The sequence below is a fragment of the Sciurus vulgaris genome, assembly GCF_902686455.1.
Source record: "Sciurus vulgaris genome assembly, chromosome: 2".
NCBI lineage: Eukaryota > Metazoa > Chordata > Mammalia > Rodentia > Sciuridae > Sciurus > Sciurus vulgaris.
In genome coordinates this window covers 125022016-125046968 of record NC_136462.1, presented here as the reverse complement: position 1 = coordinate 125046968, position 24953 = coordinate 125022016, and the positions used below count along the sequence as shown (strand labels likewise).

Sequence of the window (24953 nt, the reverse complement as noted above, 5' to 3'; positions counted from 1 at the left end):
CTCAGGGCTAATGCGGTGACAGAAGCAGAGCCAATCATTTCCCCACTCCTTGAGCAAACTGTCCAGTGGGTGGACATGTGGCTTGAGATGAGCCAATTAGTCTTTCCCTGAGATTGCCTGAATTTTAGCTGAATGAAGAGAAGTGCCTTTTCTTCTGTAGTGGTGGATCTGTGAAGATCTGAATGTGGAGCTCTACCCCTTTCTCCCTGTTCCCCGATCCACGAACCAGTAGGAGAGAGAGTAGAGGGGAAGCATGGGGAGAACGGTGCCTGATAGCTATCTCCAAGGGCAGCTCCCCTACACCTTTCCCACATTTTAACTGTATGAATTAAAAAAAAAAAATTCTATTTGTTTTCTTTGCTGATTCCAGTTTTTATTTTTTTTTTCACTTCCAAGTGAGAGTTGGTATTTACAGTGAATCCTTGGTTTCACTTTCCACAATTTCAATTGTCTGATGTCAGCTGTAGTCCAAAAATATATAATGGATATTTCCAGAAATAAACAAGTCATAAATTTTAAATTGTATACCATTCTGAGTAACGATGAAATCTCATGCCACTCTGTCTGGACTTAAATCATCCTTTTAAATCATCCATGCTATATATGCTACCCACCCTTTAGTTTCTTAGTAGTCCCTACATGCAGAACTGAGTAGAATCTGATCCAAAAGTTAAGGCAACAAAGGAAACAGATGCACTATGAATACAGAGATGCCAAGCACTTCTATCTCATTCCAGTCACCCATGGGACATCTGCAGGCCCAGGTGAAGGGTCTGTGTGGTCAGCAAAAGTGGCCTTCAGGACCCTGAAGAGTAACATAGGCAACTGTTATCATCATAACCCACATGTCAGAGGTGTGATCTATAGCAAAGTCAGTGGGAGACTAATAAGATATTCCCCCAGTTGTGTGACCTCCTTTTTGGCCCCAGGGATTGAACCCAGAGTTGCTTAACCACTAAGCCACATCCCCAGTCCTTTTTCTTTTTTATTTCAAGACAGGGTCTCACTAAGTTGTTGAGGGCCTGGCTAAGTTGCTGAGGCTGGCTTTGAACATGATCCTCAGCCTCCAGAGCCTCTGGGATCACAGGCATGTGCCAGTGCACCTGGCCAAAATTAATGATTGTTAAACCATTTAAGAACAAATGAAGCTAGAGGGTTTGTTTAGGTTTTTCCTTGGTAACGCTCTTGAGTTATTAGATTGACTCTTATGGTATTTCAGTGTTTATATACAAGTAACACTTATTTTACTTAATAAAGGTCCCAAAGGGCAAGAGTAATGATGAATAATTATTATAATTGTTCCATTTTATTGTTATAGTTGATTGTTCAATTGTTATAATTGATTGTTCAATCTTGATATAATTGCTCTATTTTATGATTATTGATCTTAATCTCTTACTGTGCCTAATTTATAAATTAAACTTTATCATATAAACATATACATATATATGAAAAACATAGCATATATAGGATTTAGTGCTATTCACTGTTTCAGGCATTCATTGGGGGTCTTGGAACATAACCCTGGTAAGGAGAGGCCACGATGTAGTAAAGTGGACTTTCCCTGTGTCTAGTAGCATTATTGCTCTCAGACTGTGTAGGTGAAGCTCCATAGTTATTAAAATTCAAGTTGAATGGGTTGGTGCATGAAGTCATTCATCTAACACATATTATGTGTCTGCTACAAGCAATTCTAAGCACAGCCTCTGGAAATGGAAACTCCATGTTCCCATCGAGGCCATCAACCACCCAGAAGATTTCTTAGATTCATCAAATGTCACACTGGAATTACCTTCACTTTATCCCCTTTTCCTTCCTTTATTTTACCAGTAAAGTGAATCCAGTACAGTCAGGAGCTGGTGCTAGAACCATGTGCTACCTCTGTAGCATTATGCTGGAAAATTGAGAAGTTTACTGTTAGATGGTAAACACCTGGGCCAGATAGATAGCTGGGAAATGACTTTATTAGTGGAATAGTTCTCGTATCAGGAACGAGCATTTGGTGTTGGGGACATTTTTAGCAGAGGCGTTGGGTTTCACATAAATAGTCCATGCCTTTGTCAGGGGCCTCGCTTCCCTTTCTCTGCAGTCATCTGCTACTGTTTCTACACCCTTGCCTTCACACATGATTCAGATGTGTAAATATCAGCTGCCGGGTCGGAATAGATTCTTTCTTCCCCCCAGGCAGTGTGAAGTGGGGGCTGGGCCCACACTCCAGTGTCTTTTGGTAGTGACAACCTGAGCGCTACAAGCTGCAGCCCACCCTGCAAGGCCTCTGGTCCCCTGTTCATTGGAGAGGCAGCATGGAAGAGTCGCCCACCAGGGCCGAGGTTTGCATGGAGAACAAGTGAGCAAGGAAAGAAAGATGTTCTTGGAAAGCAAAGCCCAGTAACCTGCCTTCTCTAGGCAGGCCCCTTCTGAGAGAAGCCAGGCTCTATTGGAAGGTGCTTAGGGCCTGGGGTGTGGGATGGCTAACCAGGAGATGCCCAGACATCATGTGGTTTGGGTCATTTGCCTCTGTCCTGTCTTACTTTGAGGCTGACTCCCTGGAGAGGGACTTGGCATGAGAATACAAGGGATAGTGAGGCCCCAGGCTCAGAAACCTAGAAGGTTCAGAAACCCAGAAGACTCAAGGCCAGACGCAGAGGACCTGGTGAGTGTGCCAGGGTCCTTATTTTCTTCACAGGGCACTTTGCACTGCCCCTGTTGTTCAATAAAGCATTGGCAATGAGAGGGTCTGAGGACTTGTTTTGGAGGATGGTGGTGGAGAAGGGTTCAGGGAGGGGACCACTCCCCATTCCAAGAGAAGGTCCAACAATAAGGAATAGCAAGTAAATGACAGCGTAGCAACCTACGGCAACCAGGAAAGTGCCGACCAGAGCCAAGGGAAAGGATCAAGGTGCAGTTTTGATTAGAACTTCGGCTGAGCAGGAAGATTATAGTCTACTTATTTCTGTTTGTTTTATTGTTTTTACAACTGTCCCCCACTCTGATTGCCAACCTCAACAACGGTCTTTGCACCTGTTCTCCCTTTCCAACACTCTGTCCCCAGGAGTGCTCAGTTTCTCTTGTCCTCAAAAAGCGCCTCTCAGAGAGTCTACCCTGAATATCAACTGATAGTTTGTCTTCTGCATCCAGTACATTTTAAGCTACAAACAAACAAAACCTCAGGAAATTGGACTAAAATTAATTTTAAAGTAGGAATTTATGAGAGGATATCCCCACTTTCAGCTGAGGATCTCAGTGCACAGAAGCATACATTCAGTGCAGGAATGTAGACTAGGTATCAGGACATCTAATCTTGTTTTTTGACAAGCAGTGATAATTTTTAGACCAGGGCAACACAGGGAGAGTGGATATTATCCTTCAGATGATTGGAATAAAGCATCGTGACTCTGTGACTTATTGGGGTTTACTGTACCCTGATGATTTATTCATTCCCATTCATTTCAGAACCAGTCTTGACTAATTTATTTGCCTAGGTCATGATCTGAAATGGGAAATGGATGTGCCTTTCCAGTTGACCAAACCCCAAGGTGTGCAAGTGGTGAGTTGTTAATAGACTGAGTCTCATTCTTTCCATAGATGATTATCAAATGTTTATTCTTGAATAGAAGGAATCAGAGGGGAATCTGTTGTACTAGAGGAAAATATAGGAAAATATGAAGGTCAACTATAGTAATGAAACTCATCAAGATACTAGTTTTAGAAAATCGTGTAGAAATTGATGGGGTCCTGGAAAGGACATCAGTAGAATCAAAGAAAGTTTTTGTTCTCCAGACTTCAAGAGTAAGAATGCAATGGAAGTTTGGCCAAGTGGAGCCAAGTTTTTGGTAAAGGCAGAAATGGATGTATATTACTCTTAGTTGCCCTGGCAAAGAGCTCCTGGCCTTTACCCTCTAGTCAGGCACTGGAAGATACAGGGCAGTGGATTATTATAAGGTGAACCCCACCTCACCACAGTTCCAGAACTTCCATCAAATTTTGATTGCCCCACTTCTTAGTAGGAATGGCAACCATGAAATACTGGACACCAGAGGACGCATTCTAACGTGATATATGGAGACCAAATTCACAAAGAAAAAGAAGAATAGAAGAAAACTAGAGGAAACCGAGATCTGCAGGAAACGGAAGCCTGCCATTCTCTAATGTTAACATCTTCAGAGAAGAGAAGACATTGTAGCTGGGCAACGAGGAGAAGTAGGAATGCCAAGAGTAGGATGACCTGGAATTTAGGTGCCACACAGGGAAAGAGGTTAGAGATTCCTGGGACTATGGTGAAGAGTGATCCCAGGACAGCAGCAATGGCCCAGGTAGGAAGTCCATCAGCATAGAGTCCAGACTGTCAGAGATTGTTTTGGAGAAGATGAAACTGATAGACTTGGACTATCTAAATGTATTGACATTTTTAAACATTTGGGGATTGCTTTAGTGATAAATACAGATTAAAAGTTAGGGGGAAAAGTTAAAGATGAACTTTAAGCAAGACAAACATTTTGTGGGAAAGTCTGAATGACACTTACATAATCACAATTGAGTAAATGTAAATAGTGTTTAGTGTTTAGACTAAACTTAGCTAAATTGCTAAAGCCATATTGCAGAGTGTGGAGTCAGGAAGAGGGGTGTGGAATGGCATACGCAAGCCTGCAATTGAGAAATTAAGAGTGAATAAGTATACTATTTAGAGACATAGACATAAAGACAAAAAATAAGCTAATAGAATTAAACTGTAAGCTATTAGAATTAAAACTGCTTGCTGCAGGGTGTGGGAAATTATGGTAGAAAGTGGACCAGGCACAACTATTTTCCTTACAAGTCATTTATCCATTTGGTCCTTTCAACCTATGTGCATGTACAACCAGAAAAACTAGAGGAAGAAGAGCAAAAGGACAAGGAAGTATAGGAAGAGGTCACAATAAAGGAAAATGGTACTAGGACAGAGGGCTTGGGGTACCAGGCAGACAGCCTGGGGAGAAGTCCAACAACCTCCTCTGCTGCTCAAGTCCCTGCTCTTTCTATAGGACTATTCTAGGTGATTCTATCACCCTAGGGAGTTACTCAAATAGTGAGATTTAGGGTTCAGGTGTTGGGAACCAACCTCAGCCAACAACTCCAGTGAAAGGCTGTGGACAGTGAAGTCCAGGAAGACCTCTTGTGATGACATAGAGACACTCAGGTTCTGACCTGTGTGGTTTGGTCCTTTAGGCTAAATGGCTTGTTCTGGAATTCACTTTCTTCTTGATTTCCAGCTAGTGTGGTCGGAAGGGAGTTTCTTGCGAGACCTGGAGGCCTGAGGGGAGCAGCAGGCATTCTACATTCACACTCTTGTGATGAGCTGTGGATTCCCCTGCAGGTATGAAGGAGCAGCTGGGTGTGCAACTGTTCTGCCTTCCCCTGGAAGCTTCTCCTTCAGCTTCTCCAACTCCTGGGTTGGCAGCATGCATATTTATCTCTAATCAAAGGCCCCAGCCTCTGCAGAGATCCACACCATTAGAATCAGGGACAGTTCTACTCTGTGGGTTCCAGCTCATGCCCTTAGATTCCAGCCGGTTCATGGTCTTCCCTTCTTGATTGCCTAACACGCAGGCTTCCAACATAAGCATCCAATGTAGGGAGACTACTTAACTGGCTCCCTAGAAATAGTTAGGAGTTGAATACTTATGTCCTCCCATATTCATATGTTGAAACCATAACTTCCAATGTGGGTGCATTTGGAAACAGGTACTTTAAGAAAGTAACTAAAGTTAAATGAGGTCATGAGAGTTGGGCCATGATTTGGTAGATGTTTTGTACTTAAAAGAAGAGATACCAGGGAGCTGGCAAGCACAGGTGTTCTCTTGGTCTGTCTCTCATCTCTCCACACAAACAAGCACAGAGGCAAGGTCATATGAGAACCCAGTGGGCATTTACAAGCCATGAAGAGGGCCCTTACCAGAAACAAAATTTGTCAGCACCTTGATCATGGACTTCTACTCTCTAGAACTCTGAGAAATAAGTCACCTAATTTATGTTATTTTGTGATTACGGTCCAGGGCAATACTCTTCCTTTTTGTGTAAGTTGATCCCCTGTGCAAATCTATTATGCATTTATCTATCTATCTATCTATCTATCTATCTATCTATCTATCTATCTATCAATCATCTATCATCCATCATGTATTTCTATCTATTCATCCATCCATTCATATATCATGTCTACATATCAGTGACTCTACTACTCTGGTTGAATTCTTACTGGTACACCTTCCATGGTAGGATAACACTATGGATAAAGGGTTGAGGAGAACTGTTCTTTTCTATCCTGCATTCCTAGAAATTTCTACTTTACAGTGCCTGCAAGAACATTAGAGATGAGATGAGAAAATAAATGAAACCAGAGAATTTAGAAGATTGGAATAATCTAGTAAGTTCAAACAGAAATGATTTTATTAAGCAGCTTGGCTAATAAGTAAAAAGAAACAGATTCTAACAGTTAAGAAAAAAATGATTAGGGAGTTGGAGGTCCAATTTTAAAATCGAGGAAGAGTTCTGATGAGGAATCAGGAGTAAGAAGAGAGTGGAAACACAATATTAAATCAGCATAGATATTCTACATACCACCCCTCATACTCTTTTGCTGCCAAGGCAGACATTGCTAATCAATCAGCATATTCTTTCCTGTCAGCTGAGGCTGCAGTTCCTCCAGTTCCTCTTCCTTCCCTGGTCTGGATGGCCTGAGCAAAGCAGGCTCTGAGGGCCAGGAGGTGGTAACCAGGGAATGAAGTAGCACTTAGCATCAGAAAACTTGCTACGTCATCTCTCAAATGTCATTTTTTTTTCTTTTCATGTTCCAGTATCTTTCCTCGTAAAAGCAACAAGACACCAAGCTAACAGGACACAGCAGTTAGCAAAAACTAACAATGAATTGGAAAAAGTAATTTTAAAATCTTAGTTGTAAAAGCAGTAAAACTACAACTTACCTAAGAATAACTTCCCAAAAAGGAGCAAGAAAACTATAATACTTTATTGAAAGATACTCCTTAATATAAACTCTTACCCTATTAATTTATATTTTAAATTCATTCCCTATTAATAATAATTGCATATACTTATCAATCACTTATTACACATCAGGCACTCTCAGAAGGATTTTTAATTGATGTGCAAAAGTGATTTTAAAATTGATATGGAACATTTAATCTGCAACATCATCTATGACAAGTTTGAGAAAGAAGAACAAGGGAAGCTTTTTTAAATTCCAAAATAAAAGTCCATAATAATAAAAGCAGCATCAGTGTTTGTGCCAAAATAAACAAATAGACGAACAGACCAAAAGCCAACTTATGCAGAAATGGAACTCTAAGTACAAATAAAACACCTATGACCCATGCCTTCGACATTTCTGGAAAGCAGAGAATACCACGAACATCAAATCTGTGTGTGATAAGCACCCAATTCCAGCACGGTTCCCACTGCTGTTGCAAACTTGAGACTGCAGAGAGCAGGGATGGGGGCGGGACAAGGTCTGCGAAAGAGGAGGAGTAAGTGGAGTAGAGGGGGCGCTGGGGCATTGCTCAGTGGTACAGTGCTCTCCTTGCATGCTCAGATGCACCTCAGATTCACAGCACCACAAAAGCAAAACAAGAACAAAAACCAAAAAATCACCTCCAGAAAGGGAAAGCCTGACCCCAGTGCCAAGTCCTGCACGTAGTCCTGGGGCTTGTTGACTCATGGCACCAGACAGAGGGAGAGGGCTTAAAGCAAGCAGGAACAAAAAGGGGGCCTTGGAGAAGTACTGCTGCTGGAAGGCTATAAACACACGAGAGGACGATGTTCTTAGAGATGTGGCAGCAAAATGAAAGAAGAATAAAGGGGAAATAACTCATGTCAACCCTCCCCACCCTCCTCAGCTCCTCCACCAATGTCATCAGTTAAAGAGGTCGTCTTTCCTGTAGGGACAGAGAAGGGTCGCTTGAACTAGGACTCTATCCACAAAATGTCTGTTTTTTTTTTTTTTTTTTTTTTTTAATCAAACCAGCTCTACTCAAAATTGCTATTCAAAGAAAACAAAACCAATGTGAATCATAACATTATGACTGATGGATGTTCTTTCACAGAACCATGAAGTCAAATAAAATTATAACACAACACAGTTGAGAGGGAATCAAATACCCCAGAGTAGCCCTGAGAGGTACTAAAAATGCTTAGAAATAGAAATTCAAAGACTAAGAGCAGGAATGTCAAAAGAAAGAAAGAAAAAGAGAGGGAGAGAGGGAGGGGGAAGGAGGAAAGAGAACAGTGAGGACACAGGAAAGAAATGGAATAAAAAGACAAAATTATCTCAGAAATTAAACAGTCTGGAGATGCCAGAGGCAGAGTAAAATCAAATGGGGTAAAGAATACCGAAGACAGGCAGAAAAACAGCCAAGAGAATAAAATTGAGTTAAGAAGTCTGAGGGTCAGAAAGAAAGTGGTTGAAAGGGAAGTCAATACAATGGACATAAGATTTAAGTCCTTGAAGGAGAAAAACAAAGCAGTAAAACAGTATTCCTATTCAAAGCTGTAATGTAAGAAGACTTTCTGGATGTAAGAGAAAACAAATCTGCACATTGAATGAGGTTACCGTACACTTTGGAAATTTCACCTGAAATGATCAACTCTAAGGCATACTAGTAAAACTATTAGACTCAGAAGCAAAGGAAAATATCCCCAGGACTTCAAGACAAAAAGATCAAAGTACACAGAAAGATAAGAAAATTAGGCAAGCGAGAGACTTCTCAAGAGGAACAAAGCAAGGCGCTAGTGGAGAAGTATTTTCAAGAAAGACAAGATGAACAAAGACTTTAAATCCAGCCAAGCTGTCTAGGCTGTTAAGAAAACCGGCTTGAATGTGCAAAAACTCAGGGGCTCCTGTGCTCAGGTGTCCTTCTGGAGGAAGCGACGCTCAATCAGAAAACTGAGAAAATTTCATCAAAAGGATCAATGAGAAGCAAAAAAAAAAAAATCAGTTTGAAACTACATGGAAAGAGGGAAGTTAAAAGAATTGTGTTTCAAATGAAGAGACTGGCCACGCGAAGGGGAGAATACAAATAACTCTTAACACAAAACTATGACCATGCAGACCCAGTCTAGAGAAACTTAAGTATTAAAAAAAAAGAAAGCCTAAGGTTTTTCAAGATGGCGGCCTAGAGGGTGGCTGCATTACGTGTTGCTCCAGAACTCAGGATTCAAGAGAGGAGATATTGAGACGCTTGGGACCAACTCAAAGTAGCCGGGTGACTCTCACCCCCTGGGGGGGCATCCCGGATGGGACGGGGGTCCCGGAACGCAGGAAACTTTGTGAAGTAGAACTGCCGGCGAGACGCCCCTCCCCCCGCTGGAGCGCCATAGAGGAGGCAGCTCGGCACAGCGCTGGGACTCGGAGCTGCCACTGGGGCTCCGGCGGCTGCCCGGGGGAGGAGTGGCGGGGAGAACTGTGTGGACTCAGGACACCGGGGCCTGCCCTGAGGAGGAGGAGAGGAGCGTGGCCACTTGGATTCGGAGAGACTGCGCCAGAGCTGCAGGCGGTTGCCAGAGGAGAAGCCGCGCGGCGAGCTGTTTGGAATCAGAACGACGCTTCTGAACCCCGGGGCCTGCCCTGAGGACGAGGAGGAAGAGGAGCAGCCGCTTGGATTCGGGCGACTATACGGGAACTACAGGCGGTTGCCAGAGAAGGGGCTGCGTGGCGAGCTGTTTGGACCCTGACCACTTCTGAACCCCGGGGCCTGCCCGGAGGAGTAGGAGAAGGAGGAGAAGGAGCGCGGCGGGTCCTTTGGACTCGCAGTGACTGCATTAGCGCTCCAGGCGGCTGCTCAGAGGAGAAGGCGAGTGGTGAGTTATTTGGTCTTAAAGTGACAGCTCCTGAACACAGGGGGGCTGCCTGGAGGAGAAGCGTGGTGGGACGCTTGGTCTTGAGGGACCACACCAGAGCTCCGGGCGGTGGCCCAGAGGACCCGTGCAGCGGGTCACGTGGATTCAGAGCCACTCAGAGGGACTGCTCCTGAACACCCGGGGGGTTATCTGGAGAAGGAGGAGGAACGGGCAGGGTCACTTCGACTCGGAGTGATTGATTGCCCCGGGCTACGGGTGGTTGGTGGGAGGAGGAGGCACGAAGTGAGTTTCTTGGACTCCTAGTGACCGCACCGGCATACTGGGCAGCTGTCTGGAGGAAGAGGCCTGTGGCGGGTCTCTGGGACTCAGAGCGATTGTTCGGGGCCACAGGTGGCTGCTCAGAGGAGGGGCCACGCAGCCAGGCGATTAGGTGCAGAACAGGGTCCCAGGATCTAGGAGGCTTCTGGGTGGAAGAGCCGCACAGAGACAGGCTTAGGGCGGAGCGAAGGTTCCAGGCCTATGGGCAAATTCTCTGAGGAGGGGCAGCCTAAGGAGATTCATCTGCGAAGGGTGAGGCTCCCAGGCCCAGGAGGTAGGGCCGGGCCCCTGGAAACTTTGCAGAGGAAGGCAGCCCAGCCCAGGCAGTAGCTGTAAATTGAGGGGAACCTCTAGGAGGAAACTGACCAGCGAGACCTCCCCACCGGGTGAGTCTTCCCTGCTGGGTGAGGTTTCCCACAAGGACGGTAAAACCAGAGGCTCAGGCCCAAACAGGCCTTGCCTCAGCCCACAGCCTAGGTCCCCTTTGGATGACCATTGGTCAACAAGTGGAGGCACCTCTGCCCACTAGCAGGGAATATACCCCACCTGAAGGCCACCACTCCTAGAGAGGCAGCTTCCTTGTGGAGCACCGCATTATCAACCTCCTCCAAGACTTCAGCCTACTGAAGGCTAAGAGGGGATATATATAGAAATCTTCAGGGTCATTGTAAATCAACAGAGGAAATCTGCAATATCTCAGCGGTCCACTGATATCTGAACAACATGAGAAAACAAGGAAAGAAAATGCTGCAAACAAATCTAGATGTTACATCAATAAAACCCAATGACAGCATGGCAGAAGAAATGACAGAAAAGGAGTTCAGAATGTACATAATTAAAATGATCAGAGAAGCAAACGAGGAGATGAAAGAGCAAATGCAAGCATTGAATGATGAGATGAAAGAGCAAATGCAAGCATTGATTGATCGCACCAATCGACAGTTAAAAGAGCAAATACAGGAAGCAAAAGATCATTTCAATAAAGAGTTAGAGATATTGAAAAAAAACCAAACAGAAATCCTTGACATGAAGGAAACAATAAACCAAATTAAGAACTCCATAGAAAGCATATCCAATAGGATAGAACACCTGGAAGACAGAACCTCAGACATTGAAGACAAAATATTTAACCTTGAAAACAAAGCTGAACAAACAGAGAAGATGGTAAGAAATCATGAACAGAATCTACAAGAACTATGGGATATCATGAAAAGGCCAAATTTAAGAATTATTGGGATTGAGGAAGGCCTAGAGAAACAAGCCAAAGGAATGAACAACCTATTCAATGAAATAATATCAGAAAATTTCCCAAATCTGAAGAATGAAATGGAAAATCAAGTTCAAGAGGCTTACAGGACTCCAAATACACAAAATTACAACAGACCCACACCAAGGCACATTATAATGAAAATACCTAACATACAAAATAAAGACAGAATTTTAAAGGCTGTGAGAGAAAAGAACCAAATTACATTCAGGGGGAAACCAATACGCATATCAGCAGATTTTTCAATCCAGACCCTAAAAGCTAGAAGGTCCTGGAACAACATTTTCAAGCCCTGAAAGAAAATGGATGCCAACCAAGAATCTTATACCCAGCAAAACTTACCTTCAAATTTGACGATGAAATAAAATCCTTCCATGATAAACAAAAGCTAAAAGAATTTACAAAAAGAAAGCCAGCATTACAGAACATTCTCAACAAAATATTCCATGAGGAAGAGATGAAAAACAAAGAAGCAAATCAGCAAAGGGAGGAATTATCCTAAAGGAATTGTCAAATAAAGGAGGAAACAAGTTGTGTCAAACAAATAAATAAACAAAATTTTAAAAATGAACCAAATGACCGGGAAACCAAATCATTTCTCTATAATAACCCTGAACGTTAATGGCCTGAATTCATCAATCAAAAGACATAGACTGGCAGACTGGATTAAAAAGAAAGATCCAACAATATGTTGCCTGCAAGAGACTCACCTCATAGAAAAAGATACCCATAGATTAAAGGTGAAAGGATGGGGAAAAACATACCATGCACATGGACTCAGCAAAAAAGCTGGAGTATCCATCCTCATTTCCGATAATGTGGACTTCAAGCCAAAGTTAGTCAGAAGGGATAAAGAAGGTCATTTCATACTGCTTAAGGGAAGCATAAATCAGCAAGATATAACAATCATAAACATCTATGCCCCAAACAGTGGCTCATCTATGTATGTCAAACAAATCCTTCTCAATTTCAGAAACCAAATAGACCACAACACAATAATACTAGGTGATTTTAACACGCCGCTCTCACCACTGGACAGATCTTCCAGACAAAAATTGAGCAAAGAAACCATAGATCTCAACAACACAATCAATAATTTAGACTTAACGGACATTTATAGAATATTCCATCCAACCAAGAGTGAATACACTTTCTTCTCAGCAGCACATGGATCCTTCTCTAAAATAGACCATATATTATGCCACAAAGCTAATGTTAGCAAATACAAGAAGATAGAGACACTAGCATGTATTCTATCAGATCATAATGGATTGAAGTTAGAAATAAATGAAAGAGTAAAACACAGAAACTATTCCAACATCTGGAGGTTAAACAATATGCTATTATATGATGAATGGATAACAGAAGATATTAAGAAGGAAATTAAAAAATTCTTAGAGGTAAATGAGAACAAAGAAACATCATATCAAAACCTCTGGGACACTATGAAAGCAGTACTTAGAGGGAAATTTATTTCATGGAGCGCATTTAATAAAAGAAGTAAAACTCAACAAATAAACAACCTAACACTACAGCTCAAAGCCTTAGAAAAAGAAGAACAGAACAGCACCAAAAGTAGTAGAAGACAGGAAATTGTTAAACTCAGAGCTGAAATCAATGAAATTGAAACAAAAGAAACAATACAAAAAATTGACAAAATAAATAGTTGGTTCTTCGAAAAAATAAACAAAATTGATAAACCTTTAGCCACACTAACAAAGAGAAGACGAGAGAAAAACCAAATCACTAAAATTCGGAATGAACAAGGAAATATCACTACAGACAGGATGGAAATACAAAACATAATTAGAAGCTATTTTGAAAATCTATACTCCAACAAAATAGAAAATTTCGAAGACATCAACAGGTTTCTAGAGACATATGAATTGCCTAAACTGAATGAGGAGGACATAAACAATTTAAATAGACCAATTTCAAGTACTGAAATAGAAGAAGTCATCAAAAGCCTACCAACAAAGAAAAGTCCGGGACCAGATGGGTTCTCAGCCGAGTTCTACAAAACCTTTAAGGAAGAGCTCATTCCAATACTTCTCAAAGTATTCCATAAAATAGAAGAGGAGGGAACCCTCCCAAACTCATTCTATGAAGCCAATATCACACTGATACCTAAACCAGACAGAGACTCATCAAGGAAAGAAAATTTCAGACCAATATCCTTAATGAACATCGACGCAAAAATTCTCAACAAAATTTTAGCAAATCGCATACAAAAACATATTAAAAAGATAGTGCACCATGATCAAGTGGGTTTCATCCCAGGGATGCAAGGTTGGTTCAACATCAGGAAATCAATAAACGTAATTCACCATATTAATAGACTTAAAGTCAAGAATCACATGATTATTTCAATAGACGCAGAAAAAGCATTTGATAAAATACAGCACCCCTTCATGCTCAAAACACTAGAACAAATAGGGATAGTGGGAACATTCCTTAATATTGTAAAGGCCATTTATGCTAAGCCCATGGCTAATATCATTCTAAATGGTGAAAAGCTGAAAGCATTCCCCCTAAAAACTGGAACAAGGCAGGGATGCCCTCTTTCACCACTTCTATTCAACATCGTTCTTGAGACTCTGGCCAGAGCAATTAGACAAACCAAAGAAATTAAAGGGATACGAATTGGAAAAGAAGAACTCAAACTATCCCTGTTCGCTGATGACATGATTATATATTTAGAGGAACCTGGAAATTCCACCAGAAAACTCTTAGAACTCATAAGTGATTTCAGTAAAGTAGCAGGTTACAAGATCAATGCCCATAAATCCAACGCATTTTTATACATAAGCGATGAATCTTCAGAAAGAGAAATTAGGAAAACTACCCCATTCACAATAGCCTCGAAAAAAATAAAATACTTGGGAATCAATCTCACAAAAGAGGTGAAAGACCTCTACAATGAGAACTATACAACACTAAAGAAAGAAATTAAAGAACACCTTAGAAGATGGAAAGATCTTCCATGTTCTTGGATAGGAAGAATTAATATTGTCAAAATGGCCATACTACCTAAAGTGCTATACAAATTCAATGCAATTCCAATTAAAATCCCAATGACGTACCTTACAGAAATAGAGCAGGCAATTATGAAATTCATCTGGAAGAATAAGAAACCCAGAATAGCTAAAGCAATCCTTAGCAGGAAGAGTGAAACAGGGGGTATTGCAATACCAGATCTTCAACTCTACTACAAAGCTATAGTAACAAAAACGGCATGGTATTGGTACCAAAATAGAAAGGTAGATCAATGGTACAGAATAGAGGACACGGACACAAACCCAAATAAATACAATTTTCTCATACTAGACAAAGGGGCCAAAAATATGCAATGGAGAAAAGATAGCCTCTTCAACAAATGGTGCTGGGAGAATTGGAAATCCATATGCAACAGAATGAAACTAAACCCATATCTCTCACCATGCACGAAACTAAACTCAAAATGGATTAAGGACCTCGGAATCAGACCAGAGACCCTGCATCTTATAGAAGAAAAAGTAGGTCCAAATCTTCATCTTGTTGGTCTAGGACCAGACTTCCTTAACAGGACTCCCATAGCACAAGAAATAAAAGCTAGAATCAACCACTGGGATAGATTCAAACTAAAAAGCTTTCTCTCAGCAAAGGAAACTATCAGCAATGCGAAGAAAGAGCCTACAGAGTGGGAGAATATCTTTGCCAATCATACTTCAGATAGAGCACTAATCTCCAGAATCTATAAAGAACTCAAAAAACTCTACTCCAAGAATTCAAACAGTCCAGTCAACAAATGGGCTAAGGAAATGAATAGACACTTCACAGAAGAAGATCTACAAGCAATCAACAAACATATGGAAAAATGTTCAACATCTCTAGTAATAAGAGAAATGCAAATCAAAACCACCCTAAGGTTCCATCTCACCCCAATTAGAATGGCGATTATCAAGAATACGAGCAACAACAGGTGTTGGCGAGGATGTGGGGAGAAAGGTACACTCATACACTGCTGGTGGGGCTGCAAATTAGTGCAGCCGCTATGGAAAGCAGTGTGGAGATTCCTTAGAAAACTTGGAATGGAACCACCATTTGACCCAGCTATCCCACTCCTTGGCCTATACCCAAAGGACTTAAAATCTGCATACTACAGAAATACAGCCACATCAATGTTCATAGCTGCTCAATTCACAATAGCCAGACTGTGGAACCAACCTAGATGCCCTTCAATTGATGAGTGGATAAAGAAACTGTGGTATATATATACTATGGAATATTACTCAGCCATAAAGAATGATAAAATTATGACATTTGCAGGCAAATGGATGAAATTGGAGAATATCATGCTAAGTGAGATAAGCCAATCTCAAAAAGCCAAAGGACGAATGATATCGCTAATAAGTGGAGGTTGACACATAATGGGGGGGAGGGAAGGGTTAGAGTTAGGGTTAGGGAGGGGGGCAAGTATAGAGGAAGGAACTACTGTATAGAGGGTAAAGAGGGGTGGGAGGGGTGGGGGGAAGGGAAAAAAATAACAGAATGAATCAAACAACATTGCTCTATGTAAATTTATGATTACACAAATGGTATGCCTTTACGCCATGTACAAACAGAGAAACAACATGTATCCCATTTGTTTACAATAAAAAAAAAAAAAAAATAAGGAAAAATAAAAGAAAAAGAAAATAGAGCCACTAAAAAAAAAAAAAAAAAAAAAAAAAAAAAGAAAGCCTGAGTTCTTCTTAGTGGATTTTTCTTTACATGATGGTATGATGTATGGATTTTTTTTTTTTAAGTCAATCACTGACTATTTTTTAGAGATGTTAATAGACCTTTTTAAAATTCATTTATTTATATGTGGTGCTGAGACACTAGCAGTGCCTCATACATGATAGGCAAGCGCTCTACCACTGAGCCACAACTCCAGCCCATGGTGAATTTTAAAACAATTGTATGTCTACTGAAGCAGTGAACAAGTGAATAATTGTATTGATTTTGTAGGGACTTAGTGTTCTCAGCATGGAAGCAGAGAGGTAGAGAATGAGGAAGGATTAAGAAGAACACTGCTGGATTTGTGTGGCCTATACGTAAATATGTATCTATTTCCTAGATCTGCTTGCTGAAAGTCCCCAGAAATAATGACTCCCTGTTATAGTGAGCACCTGAACCCAGATCCCAGTTTCCAAATGTTATCTCTCACAAAGAGGAAGTATGCTCCTTGGAGAAAATGACTGATTCAAGGGAAGAGAAAGTACAAAATCAACCTGAATTACCTTCTTGTGCCAGAAAGTAACAAAGTGATTGAATAAGAGACAGAGTTATGTCAAAGAAAAAAGGAAAAAGCTTGAAGGGGATCAAATTTGGTCAAATTGGGCATAATTTGAGCATCAAAATAAATAAGGACAGAGTTGCAAGCCATGAGCAGAAGTCTATTGACTGCAGAAACTGAGAAATGCCTAAATCAAAGGAAATTATTTCCTCAAGCTCATCGGGCAGTGATTCTGATGGTGAAGTTGAGAAAAAGTTAAAGAGGAAGAAGCAAATTGCTCCAGAAAAACCTGTAAAGAAGCAAAAGACTGGTGAAACTTCAAGAGCTCTGTCATCTGCCAAGCAGAGCAGCAGCAGCAAAGATGATAACACGTTTCATATCGGGAAAATGAGGTACATCAGTATTCGGGATTCTAAAGGGAAAGTTCTGACTGATATTAGAGAATATTGGATGGATCCAGAAGGTTAAGTGAAACCAGGAAGGAAAGGTATTTCTTTAAATCCGGAGCAATGGAACCAGCTGAAGGAACAGATTTCTGACATTGATGATGCAGTAACAAATCTTCACCTTGTTGGTCTAGGATCAGACTTCCTTAATAGGACTCCCATAGCACAAGAAATAAAAGCTAGAATCAACCACTGGGATAGATTCAAACTAAAAAGCTTTCTCTCAGCAAAGGAAACTATCAGCAATGCGAAGAAAGAGCCTACAGAGTGGGAGAATATCTTTGCCAATCATACTTCAGATAGAGCACTAATCTCCAGAATCTATAAAGAACTCAAAAAACTCTACACGAAGAATACAAATAACCCAATCAACAAATGGGCTAAGGAAATGAATAGACACTTCACAGAAGAAGATCTACAGGCAATCAACAAACATATGGAAAAATGTTCAACATCTCTAGTAATAAGAGAAATGCAAATCAAAACTACCCTAAGATTCCATCTCACCCCAATTAGAATGGCGATTATCAAGAATACGAGCAACAACATGTGTTGGCGAGGATGTGGGGAGAAAGGTACACTCATACATTGCTGGTGGGGCTGCAAATTAGTGCAGCCACTCTGGAAAGCAGTGTGGAGATTCCTTAGAAAACTCGGAATGGACCCTCCATTTGACCCAGCTATCCCACTCCTTGGCCTATACCCAAAGGACTTAAAATCAGCATACTACAGAGACACAGCCACATCAATGTTCATAGCTGCTCAATTCACAATAGCCAGACTGTGGAACCAACCTAGATGCCCTTCAATTGATGAGTGGATAAAGAAACTGTGGTATATATATACAATGGAATATTACTCAGCCATAAAGAATGATAAAATTATGGCATTTGCAGGCAAATGGATGAAATTGGAGAATATCATGCTAAGTGAGATAAGCCAATCTCAAAAAGCCAAAGGACGAATGATATCGCTAATAAGTGGAGGATGACACATAATGGGGGGGAGGGAAGGGTTAGTGTTAGGGTTAGAGTTAGGGTTAGGGAGGGGGGCAAGTATGGAGGAAGGAAGGACTGTATAGAGGGTAAAGAGGGGTGGGAGGGGTGGGGGGAAGGGAAAAATAACAGAATGAATCAAACAACATTACTCTATGTAAATTTATGATTACACAAATGGTATGCCTTTGTGCCATGTACAAACAGAGAAACAACATGTATCCCATTTGTTTACAATAAAAAAAATTAAAAAAAAAAAAGAAAACTATAAAATCTGAGCCATATAAAACCTGTACTGTTCTGGTTGTTTTAATTCTGTCTTTTTACATTGGCTTTTGTTTTCTAAAAGTTGTTTTCCAAGCTATTGTATGTTTGGATTGCAGAACAATTTGCAAGACGGATAACTTTTTTTTAAAATGTGCTTTATTAAAAATGTTCTGAGTGAAGGTAATTGTCAACTTAAGGAGGATTGCTTTGTGTCCACCACCTAGTGTAAAATAAAATCAAGTAATTACAATCTTGAAAAAAAATAAGTAAATAAATAAGGACAGTGTGGCCACTAAATTATGGCCTCCAAAGATATCCAATCTCTGAAACCCACAAATATTACTTTATGTGGCAAAAGGGATTTTGAAGATATGGTGAAATAAGGATCTTTTGATGAGGAGATCAGCCTGGATTATCTGTGGGCCCTAAAAGTCATCACAAGTGTCATTATAAGAGGGAGACAGAGGGAGATTGAACTACACAGAAGAGGGAAGCCATGAGGCCCCTGAAGCCAAATTAGACACTGCTGACTTTGAACGTGCAGGAAAGGACCCCCTGCTCAAGAATGCAAGGGAAGCAGCTCTTGGACCTGGAAAAGACAAGGGAATGATTCTCTTCTAGATTCTCCAAAAGGAATGCAGCACAGCAATGCTGTGATTCAGCCCAGTGAAACTGACTTTGGATTTCTGACTCTGAGAGAGTGAGTATGTGCTCTCTTAAGTCATCGAGTTTGTGGTGACTTGTTACAGCAACCAGAGCGCTAGAATACAGCTTGTAATGGATTACAACTCACATAAGAAGTTGTAAATAAAATAGAACCCAGGGTCCATCCTAATATTAGATGATAGGTAATAAACGGATGAATGAATGAATATATAGCAGGGGAGAGAGAAGGAAGTAAAAAGTATAGAAGGAATGACAGAAAAAAATCACTATTTCATAATAGTGAAGATTATTTTAGTCAAGAATCATCAATGAACCCTAAATCTAGGTGGACATTTTGGTGAGACAAGAAAGACAAGATGCCCTTCAGGAATACCTTGACCACCAACAAGTGTAGACAGACATTGTGTGGTTCCAGCTCAGCTGACTTCAGTGTTTCAACATGCCAATGTCATGAACAACAACAGGGCCTGTTCAAGATGAAAGGATGCTAAAGAGAAGTGATGTAAATACAGGATGTGTTTCTGGACTGGATCCTAAACTGGAGGGGAGCTCTATCAGAAATATAAAATTAATATTCTTAATATTATTGGGATAAGTGAATGATTGGAGTGTGGATGGTAGAGTAGTTGCAATGATAGCCCCAATGTTAGATTTCTTGAAATCACCACTGGTCATCTAGTTATGTGTAATAGTCATATTCTTAGGAAATACCCACTGAAGTATTAAGGGGCAAGGAGTAGGGTGTCTGCAACCTGGGAGAAAACATTTACAACAAATGCTGGGGAAAGGTTATCATTCCTAAAAATCAGTGAGAAAAAAATACCAATAGAAAAATGATTGTATAATGTGTAGTAAATAACAAGAAAAGATATTCAACTCTCTTGTAATTAAAAAAGGACAAATTAACCAATGAGATACCAATTTTTTCCCCATAAACTGACAAAACTGAAAGATTTTGGAAATAGAAATCATCAGCACTTAAATGGGAAATGGTGGAACTGTAAAATAATGTCACCAACTCAATGGTGACCCACATATACATGAAGAGGCAGATACAAGAGTGTACATTGTAGCAATATCTAACTTGAACAACTGGAAGCAGCATAAATATCTGTAGGAACATGGATGGGAACTGAAGTCATTTCATGAAGAAAAAAAGTAGATTGTACAGTATCTACACAATTATTCTATGTGCAATTAAAATGTCAACCATAAATATGCTACTGAACAACATCATATACATTTTTTCACTCTATGTATCTCTCTCTAGAAGTATGTAAGAGCAAGGAAAATGATCTTATAGAATATGTGTTCACCAGGAGCTCAGGGCAGGCAGGAGATGGGGATTGCTCAGAGATGTCTTCAGTTTTATCTCCAGTGCTTTATTTTTTGAAAAGGGAAATATATTCCTGTATTGCCTGTAATAGAATTCCATGTGTAATTAAGGATTTCATATATAATTAAACATTAATTCAAAAATGTAGGCAGCAGTCCTTACCTTCCTAAGGCCATTTATAAATCAATTTTCCTCTCTGTCATCTAATAAATCAGCCACTGTAAGCATCGTGAACGAGGGTCACTCACTGGATGATGTCCCCTCTGCCATTCTGACTTCTATTTTTACTCTTTGGAACTTTTGGGCATTTCATTTAAATCTGTAATACTGTGATTTGGAAACTAAATCAGGTGAAGACAAAAGAAGAGTGTCTCTGAATTATGGAAGCTTAGGTCTCTACCTTCTCCTCGTTCAAACATGTGTGTGAGAACATCTTCTGCCTGACTATGTGTGAGCAAGTTGGTGAGCATCATGGTGGAGTTTCATAACTACATGGGCAGGCAGCTTTGTTCTTGTGGGACATCATGAACTATCTCTCTTCCCAAGTTGAATGACTAGAAAACCCAAGCCTCACATGAGACCACAGTCTCCTGAAGAATGTATGTGATGCCTGTATTACTCTTGATGGACTTACAGACTGCCTACATAGCCTATCACAGATTCATGGAAATGAGAACCCAAAGGGAACTGAATGATTCAAAGTTAAATTGACTTGAAGTTTTTGTCCTTGTTTTCAATGGAGAAACTAAGATCCAGAGAAAGGAAATGTCATCTCCAGGTCACAGAACATTAGAGGACAGTTAGAGGCAAATCCCAAGACCTGATCATCCCCACAACATGACTGTCGCTGTTGTGTGATATCATTATCAGAGCAGTCATTTTGTAAATTAGATGCCGGAGTGACTGGAAAAGAGATTATCACCTCCTCTGTCATTAACCTGCTGGCGCAGGCCCCAACATGTGGCATAGCCCAGCACAGTGGGCACTCCTCCCATGGACATTGCCGATCCAGGGGAGCATGCTGATGGCCAGTAGTGGTGATCTACATCAGGACGGGACCCTTGTGAGAACTGCCAAGATTAAGCCTGACTTCCAGTGGGAAGAATAAAGCTGGAAGTTCTGTTTTTCTGGTCCTCTGTTATTGTTACACTGTTCCCCAGTCATTAGAAACACATTCAGGGAAAATGCACAGGGAAGGAACCAGGATTCTCCAATCCTCACATGCTAGTGTCTACTGCTTTTCTACTCTTCCTGAATGACAAATGTGTGCAGATGACAAAATGGAAGTGATATTAAAGAAAAAAAAAGTGAAGTCCTAGAGCCAGGTTTACAAAAAGTAGCTGGCAGGTGTGGGTTTGGGGAACCGCAACTGAGAGGTGGCTGCTGCTAGCACGTTGAACAGAACAGCATGAGTGGGCTTCTGAGGACCCTCCCGTGGTGTGAGAGTGCTGTGCAGTGTGTGTGGCTGGGAGCAGGCAGCCCCAGGTTCTGGGATTTGTGGACCTATCCAGCATTTGCTCACTGCTCTTGGGTTTTCTGATGTGGAGAATGTGATCATACCTGGGTCAATGCCAGTTTTTGGTGTGGTGAAGCAAAGCTAGCAGAATGGAAAGAGCCCGGACTCCTCTTGCAGGACTTATTTAGGAACTGAGTAGGATGACCTACATAAAGGATGTAATATTGAAGGTGCTCATGTTACAGCTAGGATGTGTCATGGTACAGAATCCAGCAGAATAGCTCAGGCTTAAAATCAGACCTTTAGACTTGCATTTATGTCATTTCCTAGTTCTGTGATTTTGAGCAAATTCCTTCCCCTGTCTGAGTTTCTGTATTGGAAAATGAGGAATAAGGACCAGTCTTGTAACCCTGGCTACATTCAATGAGGAAAAGTTCAAAATGAGGGAGGAGGTCACATGCTCTCTCTACGAGGATCTGAGAACTTGGAGCAACATCTCCCATTTTTGACACCACACTTTAGAAGGGTCTTTGCCCTTTTTGGGCTGAAGGAAAGTGGCCAAGAGAAGGGGAAGAGAACAGTATTAAAGAACCAATGCACCATGTGTGTGTGTGTGTGTATGTATGTGTATATATATATATATATATATATATATATATATATATATTTATGATTGGTTCATACAATTATGGAGACTGAGAAGCCTCAGGATCTGCATCAGGCAGGCTGGAGACCCAGGAGAGCTGATGGTGTAGCACTAGCCTGAATCCAAAGATTGAGAAGTAGGAGTACTGGTGGTATAAATTCTGGTCTGAAAGTTATCAGGCTCAAGACCCAAGCAGAGCCAGAATTTCAGTTTGAGTCTGAAGGCAGGAGAAGACCCATTCTCCAGCTCAAAGTGCTCAGGCAGCTGGAGTTTCCTCTTATTTGTGGGAAGGCCAGCCCTTTTGTTCCTCCAGGACTTCAACTGATTGGATGAGGTCTACCCACATTGAGGAGAATCATTTGCTTTACTCAGTCTGCAGATTCAAATGTCAATCTCGTCAAACACCTTCACAGACACACCCATAATAATGTTTGAGCAAATGTCTGGGCACCACATAGCCCAGTCAAGTTGATGTATAAATTAACTAAGTTAACTTAGTTCCATTAAAATGGAACTAAGGCCCATTTTCCCTGAGGAATATCTAGGGGTGTTCAGCTGCTTCATTTATTAGCTATGGAACTTGTTCTGTGAGGCACTTATGTCCACATGATACAGATGGATTCTGATTCAATATAAAAAGAAAATTTCTAGCATTCAGGATAGTTAAGAATGATATGAGCTCCTTGGGAGGTATAGTCTCTCTTACTGAAGATGCACAAACACAAGCTAAAATATTCCTTGTATTTGTAGACTGTCAAAGTGGATCAAGTGCCCAGTGCAGGATTAAGCCTCAGTTGGACAACATACTTGATCAGAGGTTTCCTCCAAGCACATGAGGCAATGGTTCTGTGACTTTCTGAAAGTGCTGTACAAGTGCAGGTAATATTTTTATTTGTAATCACAGAGAACTAGGCACTCTTTCCTAGAATGCTCATATAATGACAGTCTCACCCAGCAACAATCTGGTACTCTCCATTACCTAGTGAAGAACACCCAAACTCATTGGCCTAGCATACATGGACTTCTAATAATGCCCTACCTATCCTCACAGCTGGATTCCCTACTAATTTCACATACATAGCCCAGGACATACCCTGGATTTTTTGAGGCTCTATAATCTGTCCCTCCTGAAGGACCTTCTCTGAAACACTCAAAACTGGACCAGGTGATCCTCCTGCAAGTTCCCTGGGCCCAATGCTCTGGCACTCATGACAGCATTTGCAGCATTCCACGGCAATTTGCCTGGTTTCTTGGGTCTTTCAAGATCAAGAGCAGGTGAACCAAGAACCCCTCAAGGGTAGGAGCTCTGGCATGTTTGATGCTATGCCTGAACATCTGCCTCAATGCTTGGTGCTCAGTCACTGGTCCATGTGTCATTTGCTGACTTGAATTGTGTTTTTCACAAACTCCTTCCATCAGCAGTCTTCCCCTCTGACTTCCGGCAGCACCTTGACCCTTCCCCCATAATGCCTTTCATTTAACCACTTCTTCATCCATCTGATCCTGAATGTTTCATAGGTTCCGAGCTCTGCGTGAGACTTGGGGGCTGCATCTGGAAATAGGACATAACCTTGCGTTTCAGGATGCCTACATTCTAGCAGGCAGATCAGAGATCGGAAGCCAAGGCAAGACACTCTACAGACTTAATCTCTCTCACAGGGCTCCTGAAGGGCAGGGGCCATCTAGGCTTTTTCATCTGAATCTTCAGTGTATAACCAAGAGTAAGTAAATAAGATATAAGTTAATAGACTGAATAAAAAATACATAATTCCATACTTATGCTAATAATTAGATCATCTCTTCCTATCTAAAAAAACTACTGAGATCTTAGACAATCCCAGAGTTTGGAACTGAAAAGAACCCTGAATATAAAAGAGTCTAGTTCCTTAGCTATAATTTTAATTCCTTCTATAATATCCCTACAATTAATTTTACAAAGATAGGTATGAACTCCTGGGCATGAAGCATCATAGGAAAAGAAGATGATCTAATATTTTTGGCTGATGTCTAGATTGGTCAAAGTGGAAATTTTAAAATCATACACTCTGTTATGTTACAACTGGCACATCTATTGGTGGTTCACCCATTTTTTGTTACTCCAGAAAATGTGACACGGGTTTGCTCTTGTTACAGCAAGCACTGTGAAAGCCAGAACACTTGCTTGATGAAACAATTGTCAAGCTCCAGCCCACAGCCCACCAATTTAATGCAGCAGTCACCCAACAGATGCAAATAAGAGGATTGGAGCAGTTTATCAAAATCCACCATGATCCTATTTGTCTCAGAATAAAAATTGCATTAATTGAGTGTGTGTGACAATTCATTTGGGTTCTCTTGGATTGGTTTGCTGTGCAAATTGGTAGTAGATACAGGGAAATATTTAACCTAATTGAACATGAATACACTCAAACAATTTCTAAGTCCTCTTCAAACCATGTTGGCAACTG

At 41.0% G+C, this 24953-nt stretch overlaps 1 pseudogene across 1 annotated transcript; it reads left to right on the top strand.

The window, feature by feature from the left end:
- The first annotated feature begins 16837 nt into the window (after positions 1–16837).
- Positions 16838–21512, top strand: LOC306655341 (activated RNA polymerase II transcriptional coactivator p15-like; annotated as a pseudogene). The gene is made up of 2 exons: positions 16838–17264; positions 21417–21512. The product of its transcript is annotated as an activated RNA polymerase II transcriptional coactivator p15-like (transcript).
- Positions 21513–24953: the final 3441 nt, after the last annotated feature.